At 39.4% G+C, this 10,670-nt stretch overlaps 1 protein-coding gene across 2 annotated transcripts in view; it reads right to left on the reverse strand.

The window, feature by feature from the left end:
* LOC129733870 (fibroblast growth factor receptor homolog 1-like) overlaps nucleotides 1–10,670 on the reverse strand; it is a 77,988-nt gene that overhangs the window by 13,929 nt on the left and 53,389 nt on the right. The window lies entirely within an intron of this gene.

Raw genomic sequence — 10,670 nt, forward strand, 5'->3', positions numbered from 1 at the left:
GCGCTAGTCGTTTGAATAATATGTCTAATTGTTTTCCATTTCGGACGAACAGGCTAAAGTGCGATGAAGATGAATATGGAAACTATTACAGCACCCGCTGCCAATTGCATTTCGTTCCGGAAAAGGTTTGACACTGTGCGGACGTCCAAACACAGCACTGAGGCCTATTATTTTCACTCCATTCAACCATCGGTCATTCCGATCCGATGTACAGCATTTCCAGCAGTGGCGATCGCAAGTTCACCCCCAGGGTAAAGTTTTCTGAAGTCCAACCCGAAAACAAATAAACACTTCTAAAGTTGTAGTGTGCGATTCGCTTTGGATGAGGCCGGTGTGAATAATCTCGTGCGTGTGGTCTACGAGTCTGTAAATATTACTCCCGTTTAGTTTACATTCTAAATAATTAGAATGAAGTTTGGGAGGCCACATACAAGTTGTTACCATGAGGGTCGAATGAAATGTTAGAAAAAAGCGAGAAATCGACGCTAAAGCTTCCATCTATCACAGTGAGAATATATGACTCATTGAAGCTGTTTATCTGGAGATGATCAATTTGCACTGTTTACAGTCCAGGGTATTTTCCTCCTTAGTAGACCCGGTCAGCAGCAGAGCAAACGAGAAAGACAGTCTGCGCTAGCAGACAGCAACCAGATTGAAACATTAAACTGAAATGGTTGCTTTCATCAGTTTCGGATCCATAATCCCATTCCGTTCCCGCCTTAGTGTGGGTGTTTGTATATTCCTTTCACTGAGCGACCCTGCGTGCATTATGAGGCCCATCATATTTGCACAACCGACCAATGGTTCAGTGTTGCCATCAGCCCGTCACTCGCCAACCGCTCAGATCAGTCTCTGGCGCGACAGTAGACAAATCGTCGTCTTATTAATTCAAGTCACGGTCAGACGCTTTTTTTTCTGTCTCATTCTGGAATGTGCGCGCAATCGCAGGTGTTAAAAATGTTTCAAGTGACGTTCTTGCTTTTGGTCAGTCTCGGTACCATTGTGTCCAAGGTACAGCCGGCGATTGAATAGTACTAGCCAAGTGACCAGGGTGAACATCTAACTCAGAGCTTGTGCGCAAAATAGTATCTACTAGAATTTCTGGTGGTATTAATTTTATTCGTCCATCTGATCTCACTGCTTCCATAATCCACGAGGAAAAAATCACTTTCAAATTATTTACATTGAATTATGCTAGTCACGGGGGGGGGGGGGAACTATTTTATTTTGTAACTGAGCAAGATCGCGCCAAATGACCTATGGTCGATTATCGACCATTTTTGATTTGAATGAAACTTTGCACACGTATTTGGCTTAGCAAACTGAGCATTTTTCACAGGTGGAGAGATTTTTTACACCCATGAGTTACATTCTAAAAGGGCGTATGTCTTTTGACATAGGTTTTATTGTAGTCCAGAAATCGTTGGTTGTATAGAAAAACTGTTTGAGAATGAGTTGTAGGGAATTGAAAATGCATCTTGAAAAAAATATACACTGTACAAAAAAAAATTTTTTTTGACCAAAAACAATTAAAAATAAACATTAAATTTCAATTTAAAAAATAAAGAGTTGTTTTTTTTTATTTTTTTTTAAAAAACTTGACGTTAATACGCAACTTTTAAAAAAAAGTCCAGGATGAGAAATGAAAAATAATTTTTTTATGGTAGATTAATTTTTTTATGAAAATTCTAATTCAAACATTTTTCAAAATATTTGTATTCTGATGATTTTAAAAGATGCAGAGAGTCATTTTAAATCAAAAAGCTCTTGGTAGTAAACATTCTAAAGGCATTGGTTTTCGAGTTATTTTAAATTTAAGCTCGAAAAATTATTGTTATTTAGGAAAATACACGTTTTTCTTAATATGTCCATGGTTCTCCAGCAAAAACCATACGTTCATTGGAATGCTTGATTGAAAATATACAATTCATTATTTGACAACAAGACAATTGGATAAATAGCTCAAGCGCTAAAACTTAGCCTACCTACACGTTCCCCCTTGCCGAAAGTTTTATAAAAAAATTGTTTGTCGTGCAACACTACCTACTTGTTTTTCACTAATAATAACTGTTTGTAAAGTACGCAACCAATGACTACTGGGTACAAAATATAACGTCGATGCAGAGTGGCATTTTTTGCGACTTCTCATGGTAAAGGCCTATGCGATGCAATTGGTGGCATATTAAAACGAATGACAGGAAATGCAAGTTCAGCTAAAGAACATGAATATCTCATTACAAGCGCAAAAAAATTGTATGATTGGTCTAATCAGAAAAGTAATAAAAATTCATCAAAAATGTCATTAAGTTGGGTATCATATGAAGAATAAAACAAGGAGTAACAGAATGGAGCAATATTTTCAAAAAATCTATAATAATAGCTGCCAAACAAAAGTATTACTCTTTTGTTCCGATTTCAGAAAATAAGATACAAACGAAGCTGTTTTCAAAAGATGACGAATCTTTTACTTATGATGTATATAAAATAAAAGGTGAAACTGTAGAGTATCTATGTCATAAAAAAATATGTTCTTAAGATAATAAAACTCGAAAATAAATATTTGATTCTTATATATCTTTATATCACTTAGAACATTGAACTCTTTTCTTGAGAACCGTTCGCCCAATCGTTTTGTTGTCAAAAAATGAATTGTATATTTTTGATCAAGCATTCCAATGAACGTATGGTTTTTGCTGGAGAACCATAGACAAATTATGAAAAACGTGTATTTTCCTTAATAATTATAATTTTTCGAGCTTAAATTAGAAATAACTCGAAAACCAATGCCTTTAGAATGTTTACTACCAAGAGCTTTTTGATTCAAAATGACTCTCTGCATCTTTTAAAATCATCAGAATACAAATATTTTGAAAAATGTTTGAATTAGAATTTTCATAAAAAAATTAATCTACCATAAAAAAATTATTTTTCATTTCTCCATCCTAGACTTTTTTTTAAAAGTTGCGTATTAACATCAAGTTTCTTTAAAAAAAATAAAAAAAAAATTCAACTCTTTTTTTAATTAATTTTTAATCTTTAATCTTTTTTTTTATTGTATAGTGTATATTTTTTTCTGATGAATTTTCGATTCGCTACAACTCATTCTCAGACAGTTTTTCTATACAACCAACGGTTTCTGGGCTAGAATGCTCCGAATAAAACCTATGCCAAAAGGCATACGCCCTTTTAGAATGTAACTCATGGGTGTGAAAAATCTCTCCACCTGTGAAAAATGCTCAGTTTGCTAAGCCAAATAAGTGTGCAAAGTTTCCTTCAAATCAAAAATGGTCGATTAAATTTTCGCGTAGTTCCAGTCGATTTGAAATGATTTTGCTCAATTTGTCACCTAATGAGGATATATGAGCATTCGGTGGACGCAAGCTGATTAGATGTGGGTCGAGTTGAAGGACGCGATTGTACGTTTGCCGCTTTAATCTGATAATTGAACTTTTCGTGCATTTATTCCGATATTTAGACTGTTTATTTGGCTGAAGAATATAGGGTACAGGGTGCTTTATATGTGGACTGACCAGACGCATCGTTTTGAACGGTACAATACCGTTTTGCCGACCATTTTTAACCGTCTCATTTTGTTACCATCTTGTAGCGTTTTTTGGATAATCATTAAAAAATTCTGAAATTACGACTACGTCGCAGTTGTAAGTTGAGACCATTAGAAACATGATAATTGTTAGGCGAAATTGCGATTTCCAATGCGCAGTGGTGGGCACCATTCCGCTAATTCGCTAATCAGCGACGCTAAAATTCAGTTAGCGATTTAGCGATTTCGCTATTTTTTGAGCTGGTTAGCGAAACTGTTAGCGTCGCTAAAATTTTGGCCTTCGAAACGCTAATCGTTAATTCGCTAAATTTTGTAGAGAAGCGACAATAGAAATATTTAGAAAAACTGGGAATTGCTGATGGCGTACGTAAATTGCTTCAAAAGATGAACATACTTTACTGCGAAATTTACTTTTGTCAGTTCTTTTACTCTAGAATGGAGTTATCGTACAAGCCACAGGAGCATTTTGAAGAACAAGCACAAGGTCTAGATTGAATTTTCGGCACACCAAGAACTTTGGTAAATTGCAATGCGCTTGAAATTATGACGACTTTGGTTCTACTTTTTCGATTCAGATAATAATTGAATTTTTATGAAAACATTCCTAAGAGTATCAATTTTCAATGCAAGCTGAATAACTTTTGTTATTCTTGTTTTTACAAAACCAAATATGAATACCGTTCCGTGAACCTCTTATTGTAAATAGCTTTAAAAAGTAATTGTTTTCGTTTGTTTAACCAAAAAAAAAAAAAAAACAGTGGTCCAAATCTTACAAAACACGTGCAATAAATATGGCTATATGACTATTTACATATTAAAAAGTTAGCGATTAGCGATTAGCGAAAGTTCCGCTAATATGGGTTTAGCGTTTAGTGTTTAGCGATTATCGAGCTAAATTTTCCGGTTAGCGGCTTAGCGATTAGCGTCGCTAAATTTTCGATTAGCGGTGCCCACCACTGCCAGTGCGATAAATTTCACGACCAAATATCATGCTCTAATATGAAAAATTCATACAACACTGAGCCCATTTGTCTCGTTCTCTTCCCGTGAAAAATGTGGTCAGCCTATTTCTATGCTAATTAATAATTGGTTAAAATCTAGATTGACCCTGTTTTAGTAATTTCAGGTAATGACACATACTAACAGACGTAACACTGGAACTCATTCGTCCCAAAAAAACTCATGCATTTTTGTAATTTCTAATTTGACATATGCACGGACTCCAGCGGTGCTGTCGAAATAAAAGACGCGAAGCAAACACAGCGAAATATAAGTCTAGTGTTGGTACTCTGATCTCTCTTCAGTTGTCGAAGGTCTAGTGTTGGGCGTCGTACACAATGTAATTAGCGCTAAAATATAATAACTGCTAAAAATTTCAATGTAACAATATGTAACGTTCGATATGACTCCCCTCTCCCCCCAAAAAATTACTTAACGCTGAGCAACCTGCCCCCTCCAAATTTTCAATTTCTACCGATCACCACAGTTACGTAACTGTCTCAACTATGAACGATAAGTTTATTGAAAAATTTTTTGGAAGTGTTTTTTTAGACGACTTACTGTAATCTTCCTTATCATGTTCAAGAAACTGCTTACATATTGTGGGTGTATTCTCGGTTGGTAAATGGTTGGGCAAGTGTCACTTGAGACCCTATTGTGGTCATCCACTTCTGTCCAGCAACTCCTATCCCAACCTCCACGATGTGCCGATTAGGATACGAGTAACCTTAGAAGCTATGGTCGTATGGTGACTGGGAAGGGGGATCGTACGCGGCTGTATCCCGATGTTAGGGGCGGCGTACAACAGCGTCTGACTCGGAGTGGGCGGCTGATTTACGAAACACGGTGCCTTGCCAACTATATACGGAAGTCCCTTTGTGAGACTAGGTGTCGCAGCCCTAGTAAGGTAGCACACCGAATATTGATTACTACGAACAATCCAGATATTAATTCGAAACGGAATAATCGGCAAGGACCTAGGCGAACGGAAAAGGACAACGATTAATGGAAACTCGGTACATGGAATATCAAGACTCTACTCGAACCGGCACTTGCTAGAGAGCTGCAGAAGGTGAATGTGGAAGTTGCTGCCATACAAGAGGTGAGGCGGCCGGAAACGGGAGAACGCGGATTCCGGGTAGTAGATCCTATTGCGGGCATTTCATTTAAGTACCACATCTACTAAACTGGATGGAGGCCGATCAGTGGCCGTATATGCGTGTTGAAAATTAAGGACAAATTTTTCAACTACAGCCTGGTAAATATGTACGCACCGACCAACGATAAACCCGATGGAGAGGAGGAATTTTATGAGCTTCTGGAAAAGACGTATAATGAGTACCCAGGCACACGACATCAAGATCGTCATTGGGGATGCGAATGCGCAGGTCGGGTAGAAGAACTTCTTTCGCCTCGTGATTGAAAGAGAAAGCCTCCACTCTAACGGGTGACAATTAAAAATTTGGAATTTTTTTGGGGCTCTTTCACTCCACAACAAACACGCTCAGAGAGGAATGAGAATATGTATATGGAAGCTCTGTTTTTCCTCTTTATGCCAGTATTGTTTGTTTTGTTTATGCATGCTTAGTTCGGTTTGAAATGGCGTCCAAACAAGCAGCAATCCGCAAGTGCATTGTACAGTTCGCTATGAACTGCACAACAATTTTGGCAAAAATGTCATGGTAAACCATTTTAAAAGCGTAGATCTTCCGGTTTCTATTATGTATGGCTTCCTGCGAACCTCAACTATAATCCGCCAGGAAGGTAGTGGAAGACCGGCCAGAGTAGTGGACATTAAAGTGGACTTTTTCTTTTTTGTCAAATCATTGAACCATGATTACTAGTGGTTTGGCTATCGATCAAAATATATACCAGAACGAATGTTTTAACAACATAATGATTCCATTTCTTTCAAAACACCATACAGATGAAAATGAAACAAATCCACCCCAATGTCGTCCAATCGGAGATTTCATTGGGATTTTGAGTTCTTTCGGTGCAAAAATACCTGGAGATCAACTAACTGCGAACAGTTGATCGGTAGAATCAAGGGATGCATTCGCAAAGCGGACTTGACGTTCTCGTTGTGGCATCATAAGCAAACTTCGTCGGAAGGCCGGTAACGGACCTTTCTCAAATGTTCAATATTGTTTGTTAGTTCACAACGAATGTATTTTCATGAGAACTAAATCAGTTTTTTCTGAAGTTCTTCCATTTTATTGACAGCTGTAGAAAAAATTTCCAAAGTTTTAGTTGTCACCCGTTACTACGAACGACAACGACCTGAGGCTTGTAAATTTCGCTGCTGCCAGAAATATGGCTATCCCTAGCACCTATTTTGCGCGCCGGAATATACGTAAGCACACCTGGATGCACCCGAATGGAGGGGCCTGCCCTTAGATGTAGAAGATCGTTTAGAGTACCAAACCTTGACTCGGATAATTATCTCGTGGTATCCAAGATTCGCGCCCGGTTGTCCAACGTGTTAAAATCCAGGACGACAAGGAGGATGCAGTTGAACATCCAGCGGCTATCAACTGGAGAAGTGCCTACAGAGTACCTGCAGAAGGTTGATGAGCGGATCGAGAAACAAGTTGGAGGTAGCCTGAATGAACAGTGGAGGCATATTCACGGTACAATCAGCACCACAGCGGAAGAAGTGTTGGGTACATCTGCGACAGCCACGTCCAATGAGTGATTTGACGCTGAGTGTCAACGAGCGACGGATGAAAAGAACCGCGCCAGAGTTCACATTTTAGTCACGGCTGTGACTCGTCAGAGCGTAGAAAGATACCAGGAAGCTAGAGCTGCTGAAAAAAGTCTCCATCGCCGAAAGAAACGACAGCATTGGGAGCATATTCTTGCGAAGGCGGAAATTTGCTTCTCCAGGCACGATGCGAGCAGCTTGTACAAGAATATAAATGGAATCAGGAACCGAAACGTGTCAGGTCCTGTCATGTGCAATAATAGGGAGAAGAACCTGATTACCGATAAAACGGAGGTGGCCAGGCGTTTCAATGTGCTGTTGAATGGTGAAGAAAACAGCGTAGTCGAAAAAAGCAAGATGTTGATTGAGGATAATGGCAAAGCTGTCATGCCCACCGACGAGGTTACGAGGTTAAGAAAGCAGTGAAAGATCTGAGTAACAGCAAGACAACTGGTAAGGACGGCATTCTAGCTGAACTTTTTTATAGTCGGGAGCGAACAGCTGTATCGTGCTTTACACCGGATCATCAGTGTGGTCCGATGAAGAATTGCCCTCGGACTGGTTGGAGGATCTCATATGCCCGATCCGAGTCCGAGAAAGGCCACCATATGGACTGTAGCAATTATCGAGGCATAACTCTTCTCAACACCGTTTACAAAATTATCTCCCGTATTCGGTTCCATAGACTGAGGCCGTTGTCGGGGACCTTTGTTGGCGATTAACAATGTGGTTTTCGAGGGGGACGCTCCACTACGGACCAAATGTTCACCCTACGGCAGATCCTCGATAAATTTCGAGATTTCAACTTGCAGACTCACCATCTTTTCTTAGACTTTAGGGCAGCGTACGATACAGTTAAGAGAAATGAGTTATGGCGAATTATGCTCGAACATTGTTTTCCAACAAAATTAATTGGGCTGATATATGCCACCCTTGAATGCGTCAGGATAGCTGGTGGGATATCAGACGCTAGATGGTTTGAAGCAGGGAGACGGGCTATCATACTTATTGTTCAAAATCGCATTGGTGGGTGCTATACAGAGGGCTGGCGTGCAAAGAAGCGGCACCATCATTACGAAGTATTACATGCTTCTAGGTTTTGCGGACGATATCTACATCATTGGTATCAGCGGTACAGCAGTGGGAGAGGCCTCTCAGTAGGGAAGCTGCGAGAATTGGGCTCACCATTAAATCTGCTAAAACGAAACACATGGTGGCTGGTAGATAGTGTGGTAGTACGACGGATGTTGGTGCTAAGGTGGTGTTAGATGGGGAAACTTCTGAAGTAGTCGACGAATTTATTTACCTGGGTACATTAGTAACATGTGACAACGAGGTTAACCGTGAGATAAAAAGGCGGATAGCAGCTGCAAACAGGACCTTCTACGGATTTTGTAATAAGCTGAGGTCACGCAGTCTGCAAACCCGTACTGAACTTGCGTTTTACAAAACACTAGTCCTTCCCGTGGCTCCCTACGGCCATAAAGCATGGACGTTAAAAGAGGCCGATCGGCGAACTCTTGGTGTTTTTGAGCGTAGGATTTTGCGTTCCATCCTTTGCGGCAAACTAGAAAATGGTATTTGGATTTCAATCAGATTCAGATTGCAGTGGACTGGGCATGTGGCTGAAATGCCGGAAGAACGACCAGCGAGGTGAAATCTCGATAGAGGCCGTCGACTTCGAGGTCGCCCCGCACTCGTTGGATGTGTGCTGTCGACGAGGATGCCCGCAAAATAGATGTTAAGGTGAAACGGTATTGAATCCAAAAATGGCCGACTTCGAGCCACCACTTCGAATTTTCAGAACCACAAGACTCGGAAACAGATAATGCGTTCCCTGTGAAAACACCATTTTATGTTTGTTTCAACACAGCAAACATAAAGTAGCGTTTGCACAGGTGACGCATTAACTTTTATCGAGTCTTGTGCCTTTGAAAATTCGAAGTGGTGGCTCGAAATCGGCCATTTTTGGATTGAATACCGTTTCACCTTAAGGGAGATTGGAAGATAGCCGCCCAAGACCGAGTGACATGGCGACGTATTCTATATTCGGCATTATCGATAAATCGGTCTGTCGACGTTAAAGTAGAGTAAGTAAGGGTGTATTTTCGACTGAGCAGCCTCAAAAATTATAGACAGGCGTTATTTAATACTGTTTTACGTTTGGTCCCTTATCAAAGACGTCTTTAAGGGATGGAACGTCGAACATTATTTAATTAAATAAATAGGAACTAAAACAATACCCGAAGGCAGTATAATTTTTCTACTGAACTTTTTTTTTAATCCTGTCAATGTATCATTGCACGAATTCCTCATTATAACAGAATTTGCTATACTTTGGCACCTTATATATGGTAAAATAATCAAGGTGCTCTAGCGGAGTGACCTAACAGGTTTCCACACCGCACCGAAACGTTGTAAAGAAGAAATTTTTACACAAGAGTATAAAATTTGAATAGGCTTACCGGATAACCGGATTACCGAATAACTAAGTATTCATCAATAAACGAAATATTTTATCCTTATTTTATATCTCTGCGTACCAGCATTGGGCGATATTGTATCGATATACTAAAAATCGATACTTTAGGGTCTATTATTCGATTTTTTGAATCGATACTCGGCAGTCCGATATAGTGTAGTATCGATCTAAAAACCTCGATATTCGTATCGATACCGAAATATTTTTATATTTAAGAAAATTTACACGATTTACACACACCTCGAGATGTAAGCCTGAACCCACGGTGCCATGCCACTCCTTCGATTTTAATTAAGAGCAAGCGCACCGGTGAGTTGCCATTTGAGTTGCTATTTTCACAACGCTGGCCATTGCTATTTTGGATAGCAACCGATTTTCGCACCGGTCGTTGCTAATGGGGATTACCATTTCCACTATTTCTTTTTCACACCGGCAGTTGCCAATTTCTGAAGACCGTCACTAGCCAACGTTGACAAAATGTTTGTTTGTGATGTATTTTGCTTTTTTTTGCGGATCTAGTAATAACCAACTTATCCGTCAGTCAATCGTTTCCGGAATGATCTACGTTCTTTCTACTTCATAAAATGTTCCCTCCATTTCACGTAACTTTGTTTTCGTTCTCCTAAGTTATCGATAACATAATTCTTTTGCAGATTTTTGTACTTTTGCGTACATAAATTTTTTCATCCTAACTGGGCACGTCCCGCAACGTTGGCTTAAATGACTATTCTACTGAAAGCTGGCGAACTGTCATTAGTTGTATTCTGTATTTCATGCTGTCTCGGTTCCCACAGTTTGCTATCAATATTTGAAAATTTGCCGCCAAAAAGAACTTAAATATAGAACGCGTAAATTGTTTTTGATTACTTGATTGATTCTTGTGATGAAGAAAGTGATTTCGCAGAACAAATTTCCTTATA

This window comes from Wyeomyia smithii, chromosome 1, assembly GCF_029784165.1.
Source record: "Wyeomyia smithii strain HCP4-BCI-WySm-NY-G18 chromosome 1, ASM2978416v1, whole genome shotgun sequence".
Classification (NCBI taxonomy): Eukaryota; Metazoa; Arthropoda; class Insecta; order Diptera; family Culicidae; genus Wyeomyia; species Wyeomyia smithii.